The 6,732-nt window shown below is 36.1% G+C and overlaps 1 long non-coding RNA gene across 1 annotated transcript; it reads right to left on the bottom strand.

The window, feature by feature from the left end:
• Positions 1–2,868, bottom strand: LOC126826975 (uncharacterized). Its single transcript, XR_007682504.2, has 3 exons — positions 2,711–2,868; positions 1,721–2,070; positions 1–1,310 (listed from the first exon to the last, which is right to left on the bottom strand). It is a non-coding gene; the product is annotated as an uncharacterized LOC126826975 (long non-coding RNA).
• Positions 2,869–6,732: the final 3,864 nt, after the last annotated feature.

Below are 6,732 nucleotides of genomic sequence, written 5' to 3'. Positions count from 1 at the left end.
TCACTATTTTATTGTGGAATTGTCAATAAGTATATAATACAGATAAAAGAAACCGCTGAAAAACATAAAGGAATGTATAAATATCAAAAATAATCATTTACATTATATACATTTATTTCAAGTTCTGGCGGGAAGTTCATTAATCGGAAACAAAGGAATGAATAAGATATTTACAATGAGAGAGAGAGAAATGGGGTTTAACGTCCACTCGATACAAACATAGGTCATTTCGGGACTAACATGGTTTAATTTTATTTCAATAATTCGCTTGCGCGTAGGGGTCTTTAGCAGTGGGAGAAAACCAGAGGACCCGGAGAAAACCCACGAGATTGGACAGGCCACCCTACTCCTTCTCACGTACAACCGGGGATTCGAAACCACGCCAGTTGACTCAATGACAGGCCGTATGATACAGCACGCGCGTGCTACCCCCCCCCCCCTTATATTTACAATGAGTTCTTCACTAATATAATTACATACAAATACATATACATACCCTATAAAATAGAGTTTATAAAAGGGCTGATTATTTTAATATGGCTACTATAAAAACACGGTAATACAAGACTGAAATTAACACTATGATGGATTAAACTAAGTATAATATTCTAGAAATGCACAAATATAATTCTAGAAATACTTATAGAAATATACTAATAACTTAATTATTTCATATATAAAATATATTCTAATTACATTTCCATATTAAATAGATAAAATAGTAAAGTCAGTCAAATAAATATAAAACTTACCAAGTGACAGAATGTGATCCTCCTTGTAACAAGGTTAAGATGCAAGTACAAATTGAAAGAGAAGCTGAGATGTGGTTATTAATTAAAAGCTAGTAGAGTTTAGACTTGCTATTGTAAAGACATTGTTGACCAGCTTAGATATGTATTATTAAAGGGACAATGCAACAAACACCAAATATACCATAAATAACCAATATATTAAAGGGGCAATAATACAACAAATACTCAAGATACAATAAATACAAATATACACTACCACACAAAACAAAAGGAAAGGTGTGGAACCCATTAAAACATCATATCAAAATAATCACTATATTATACCATCAACAGTAAGCCACCATGTCCTGGTCTACAACACCAAGTTGTTCCAGGCTATAGTCAGTCTTCTTGCTGTTACCACTGTTGTAGATGCGTGCCCCACTCCCATCTCTATATCTCACTATGCCAATCCTTCTAATCTTCTTCACATTCTTCTTCTTTTTTATCAACTTCTTTAAATCATTAACACTAACTTTCTTACTGACAGTTATAGTACCCATATCTTTACATCCATATCTATTAATACAGGTTAATATATTATATCATTATCAACCGATATAAATTCAGGTTCATATATTATATCATTATCAACTGATATAAATACAGGTTAATATATTATATCATTATCAACTGATATAAATACAGGTTAATATATATATTATATCATTATCAACTGATATAAATACATCACATTGGTTCACTAGTCAGTATATTTTTCAAGTCACCTCTATTTATACATCAGGTAATATTAATTGGTTATTATTCATATAGAAACAAACCACCAGTCGACAGACGTCTACGGTCAAGATTTCTTGTTACATTTGGTAAAGTTTAAAACCATTAAACTCATCAACATATATATGAACAATAACCAATTAATATTACCATCAATTTGTTATGTAATTAAAAGGAACACATATACTTACGTGTAAAACACCAGTAGAGTAATATCATCACTCGTATTTATCTTATAATTCCTAGTATTAGTGCTGGTGTTTGTTGTAACTTCTGATTGTTCTACTTTCTTCTTAAATGCTTCCAGGTCAGCCACCCTGTCTTTTAATTCAGCTATTTCTTCATCTTTTCTTTCGAATTTTTCATCCATCTCTTCAGTTACCCGGTTCATTTGGAACCTGATGTCTTCGAACTCGTAAGTGAGTTCGTTCATTTCAGTCGGGTTACTACTTTCACTTATTGTGTTTGATGTTCCAATCTGTACAGCTTGACAATCACCATGTATATTATACATGTAGGTATTGTTGGTAACGGTTGATATCTGGAATGGAAAATAAATAAACAACCAGTCTCTACTTGTAAATATTATTACAATAATATCTCTCATCTTAGATATGATAATTATCGACGCATATAAATATCAGAAAGAGAGTTGTAAATTAAGAAAACGATGTATACAGTCCTAAGCGCATTCTCGGTGGACAAGGGGTCAGTTGTGTACAGACATTTGTCGATGCCTGAAGTCCTTGATTATTTTCCTCAAGACTTAAGCATAGGGTCAAGTAGTCAAATACGTAAAAGTTTAAATATATACAATAACAGATGAATTAATCTTTGTATTCAAATTAAATATAAATCGGCCACATATCCCTTCTCTATATGTAACACGACGTCTACGCTGGTGTCGCCTATTGTAAACAAAGATGAATATTCACATAAGTTTTAAAATGTTTACCCTATGATTGGCTGTTCGATAAAACCCTACCACCCCACCTTCCGTCAAATCCTTTGTCCACTCCCCCTCCTTCTTGTAAGCCACCGATGATCGGTGTGTCTATTTCTGTCGTGTGATTCTCTAAAAAACAACGATGGCGAATTATTGACGTCATCAACTGAGCATGAAATCAAACCAATATTTAACATCCAGTGTCATTTTATAACCATGACGTAGTTGTACTTACAGCGGTGGCCATTCTCCTTGTGCTTTTATTGTATGACAACTTTCTTCCCGTAGGAACTTACTAAAGACAAACTGAACTGTATAATACTGAACCAGGGGGATTCTATATAAAAATTACCAATTGGAATAACCCAGTCAATGTATAGTGTATTAATCACGACTTATAGTCTTGTATAACTTGTCTCGCATCTATTTACGTTGTGCGAGATCAAGTACGAGAAATAATTATAATATCTCTACACCCATGGTTAGCCATTCTCGATAAAGAATACATTCTTGAACATTAATACAATACTTTACTGTATTATATGTTTAACCTAAATATATAATGACTGAATGCTCACCTGTTGTTTGAGCTATAGGAGTTAAGTTGTGTCTGGATAATTTCGACTATTGAATTCTGGAAACGGATGTATATATAAGACATCATTGGAAATCCCAGTCTATTAATACGTGTTACGAAATGGGCCCAGGTTGGTAATCACCACGCCCATTAACTCTAACATTAATTTCATATCGTCATCTGTTTGCCCAACCGGGTTTATATTGTAACATACTTGACTTTTTTAAAGAGACATGTTTTTATAATAAATTTTAATTGTATATTTATCATTTCATTTTTGTATTTTAAATATTAATATGCATAAAAGGTTTATTTGATTTTTAATTTTATTTACTGTGACATTGTTTTTATTTATGCTTATAATATTTTTTCTGTGATATTTATTTATCTTGTCTCACACAAATCACCATATGTTTGGCGCAATATAGCCCGGTGGGTGCTGACGTGCCATAAAACTACATTTCATTTCATTTCATTTCGTTAATTTCATATCAAATGTCTACCTATCGTTATTCTATACATTCCGATAATCTTAATCTATATATCTTACTAAAACCCATCATTTACCAATTATCTGATCATTGAACACAAACTAGGTCATTTCGGGGACAAACATATCATTCAATTTTATTTCAATAATTCGTCCAACCTCGTGGGTTTTCTCCGGGTCCTCCGGTTTCCTCCCACTGCTAAAGACCCCTACGCGCAAGCGAATTATTGAAATAAAATTAAACTATATTATGTTAGTCCCGAAATGACCTAGTTTGTGTCGAGTGGACGTTAAACACCATTTCTCTCTCTCTCTTTCAATAATTCGTTAGCGCGTAGTTATCTTTATAGCAGTGGAAGGAAATCGGAGGACCTAGAGAAACCCGACTAGGTTGTACAGGCGACCCGGTGTTTTTGACACTCCAAAAGTGCGAACTGCAAACGCAAAAAAAAAGTGAAAATACGACTTGATGTTTCGTTTATTTCCCGCGTATTTTTTTTTTATTTTTAACACCTCAAAATCTAGAACTACCGGAAAATTCACAACGAAACCAAGAAATCCTATGTGCTGATAATAGAAGAAGGCGTCTATTTTAAATGACATTTCAAAACATGTCTTCTATTCACTTAATTCATTAAATGTTCGCTATTCACTTAATTCATTAAATATTCGCTATTCACTTAATTCATTAAATATTCGCTATCTGTGTTCTGTTTTTGTATGAAACTAATAATCGTCCTAGATATTTTGTCCAGTGTTTTGTTTGTATAATATTCATCGATCTCTAGTTTGTGTTTATCTTTCTTCAATCGGATTGGACGAAAAACCGAGGTCCCGGTTGGGAAATCAAAGACATCGCAGGCCACCCATTCCTTGCCACGTACAAGCGTGGAATCGAAACCACACGAGTTGAGTTAGTGAGGTGGTGCTGGACGAATAGCCTTGCAATGTACAACATGTACACATTTGTGATTTCATTCAAATATATTTATCAAAATACTTTAATTCAGCATTTACTATATTGAAATAACTTTTCAATTTCCAAGGCTAACAACAATTAAATTTCAAACATTTGCCTTATGTAATTTCATTCAGCATTTTACATTGAAATAACTTTTCAAATTGTCAGTCTTGTTTACGTTTAGTGGGTGATTAACCATTGCAGAACCACATTCCCATTGGAATCCTCCATCTTTATCGAAAAAGCCTTCCCTGTTGGCCGATCCCTTAATCCACCGGTGCTTGTAGCACCGAATTTTCCAGAAATGACTCATGTTATAATATTTATAATACAGGAGTTAGAAACTCAACTTCTACATGTGTCTTTATTCATTTAAACATACATTATGCAAGAGCTAATTATGTCTATTGCAGGTCTTTCATTAAACCTGAAATGTTATCTAAATTATTAATTAGACATTAATTAACGTATCCAGACCATAGTCAACTCTCGATGCCATCGCTAGCCTGAAAAAATAATTAAACGGTAAAATGGATAATCGAGACTTTGTTTAATAACGTACCGACTTTAGAAATAATGATCGAGACTAGCCCTAAAATTCAAAAGCTAATATCTCTGTTCAGAGTGGAGCAATTTGACTGACATGTTCAGCATATTCTTTTTACGTTATCTATTTTGTAACTATACTATTCAAAAAAAGTAGGGGATATTTGATTTTGGGGGCATAATACTAAAATATGCAAATGACTAAGAAAAAAGTCACTATAGAACCTAACAGAAGAAACATTTCCAGTTACATGTGACGCCCAAACGCACCAATAGCTACCGCATGGAATGCAGGTGATGCTTGGGATCATCATGGGGGTCCAACCCAAGATTTGCACGACTCTGACTTTGAATGTTACAGTCATTGTGGCATTGAATTCCAGGGTGGAAACATCAGTTTAATTGTTTTAGTGACCAGAAAACAAATTTTGATATGCGTCGGCTTACCCAAAATGAAAGGTTACGTGCCCTTGGCATGCTACAGATCGGCACAACACAGGCGGTTGTGGCGCGGACGATGAATGTTTCTCAGTCTGTCATAAGCAGGCTATGGTCCAGATACCGTGATACACAATCTGTACAGGACAGACCACGCTCAGGTCGACCAAGGGCGACAACTCAAGCCCAGGATCGATTTATCCGTACCTTGGCCTTGAGAAATCGTGTCATCACAGCAAATCAGATCAGCGCTCGTCTTCAAACAGACACTGGTGTGAGAGTGAGTGGCCAGACGATTCGGAATCGACTGCATAGGGGTCACCTTCGCGCCCGACGTCCTCGCGTAATCCCTTGTTTGAGAGATCATCACATTCAGGCAAGACGTCGTTGGTGTAGGGATCGTCAACACTGGGATAATCGACGCTGGAGCAATGTGATGTTTTCAGATGAGTCAAGGTTCACTGTTGATTTTTTGGACAGACGTAGGAGGGTGTGGCGTCGTCGAAACGAGCGCTTCCAAGACGTTAACGTCATCAGACATGATCGATTTGGGGGTGGTTCTGTTATGGTGTGGGGAGGCATCACTGTTGCTGGAAGAACGGCTTTACATGTTGTTGCATGGCGTGTTACAGGCCAGTACTACCGGGACAACATCTTGGCAGTCCATGTTGTGCCGTTCGCACAACGTCATGGCCGCCGTTTCATCTTCCAGGATGACAACGCAAGATGTCACAGGGCCAGGATCGTTACAGGTTACCTCCAACAACAGAACATCACCACATTAGCTTGGCCAGCACTGAGTCCCGACCTCTCCCCCATCGAGCATGTCTGGGACATGCTTGGACAGCGGTTACGTCAACGTCAACAACGTCCTGCCAATGTCCAAGAACTTGCTGCTGCGTTGCAACAGGAATGGGACAATCTGGACCAAAATGACCTTAGACGTCTCATTAGGAGTATGCCACATCGGATCAATGCTTGTTTGGCAAACAGAGGAGGATTTACCCGTTACTGACTTGGTTGTGATGCTGTGGTAACTTTGCTGTTTGACCCCGGGTATCATTTTACCCTTATAATGGTCAGTCTGTGCCTTACTAAGTCTAACGATCATTTGGAATAAATCGATGAATGTGAACTTCATTTCATTTTGTCATTTGTTTCTTCGTCAGTTTCATTAGGTGACTTTAATAACACTTAAAAATCAAATATCCCCTACTTTTTTTGAATAGTATATTTGAACGAGAA

The sequence above is a fragment of the Patella vulgata genome, chromosome 7 (genome assembly GCF_932274485.2).
Source record: "Patella vulgata chromosome 7, xgPatVulg1.2, whole genome shotgun sequence".
Classification (NCBI taxonomy): domain Eukaryota; kingdom Metazoa; phylum Mollusca; class Gastropoda; family Patellidae; genus Patella; species Patella vulgata.
Note: the sequence above shows the minus strand (reverse complement) of the source record. Positions and strands in the feature narration are given on the sequence as shown.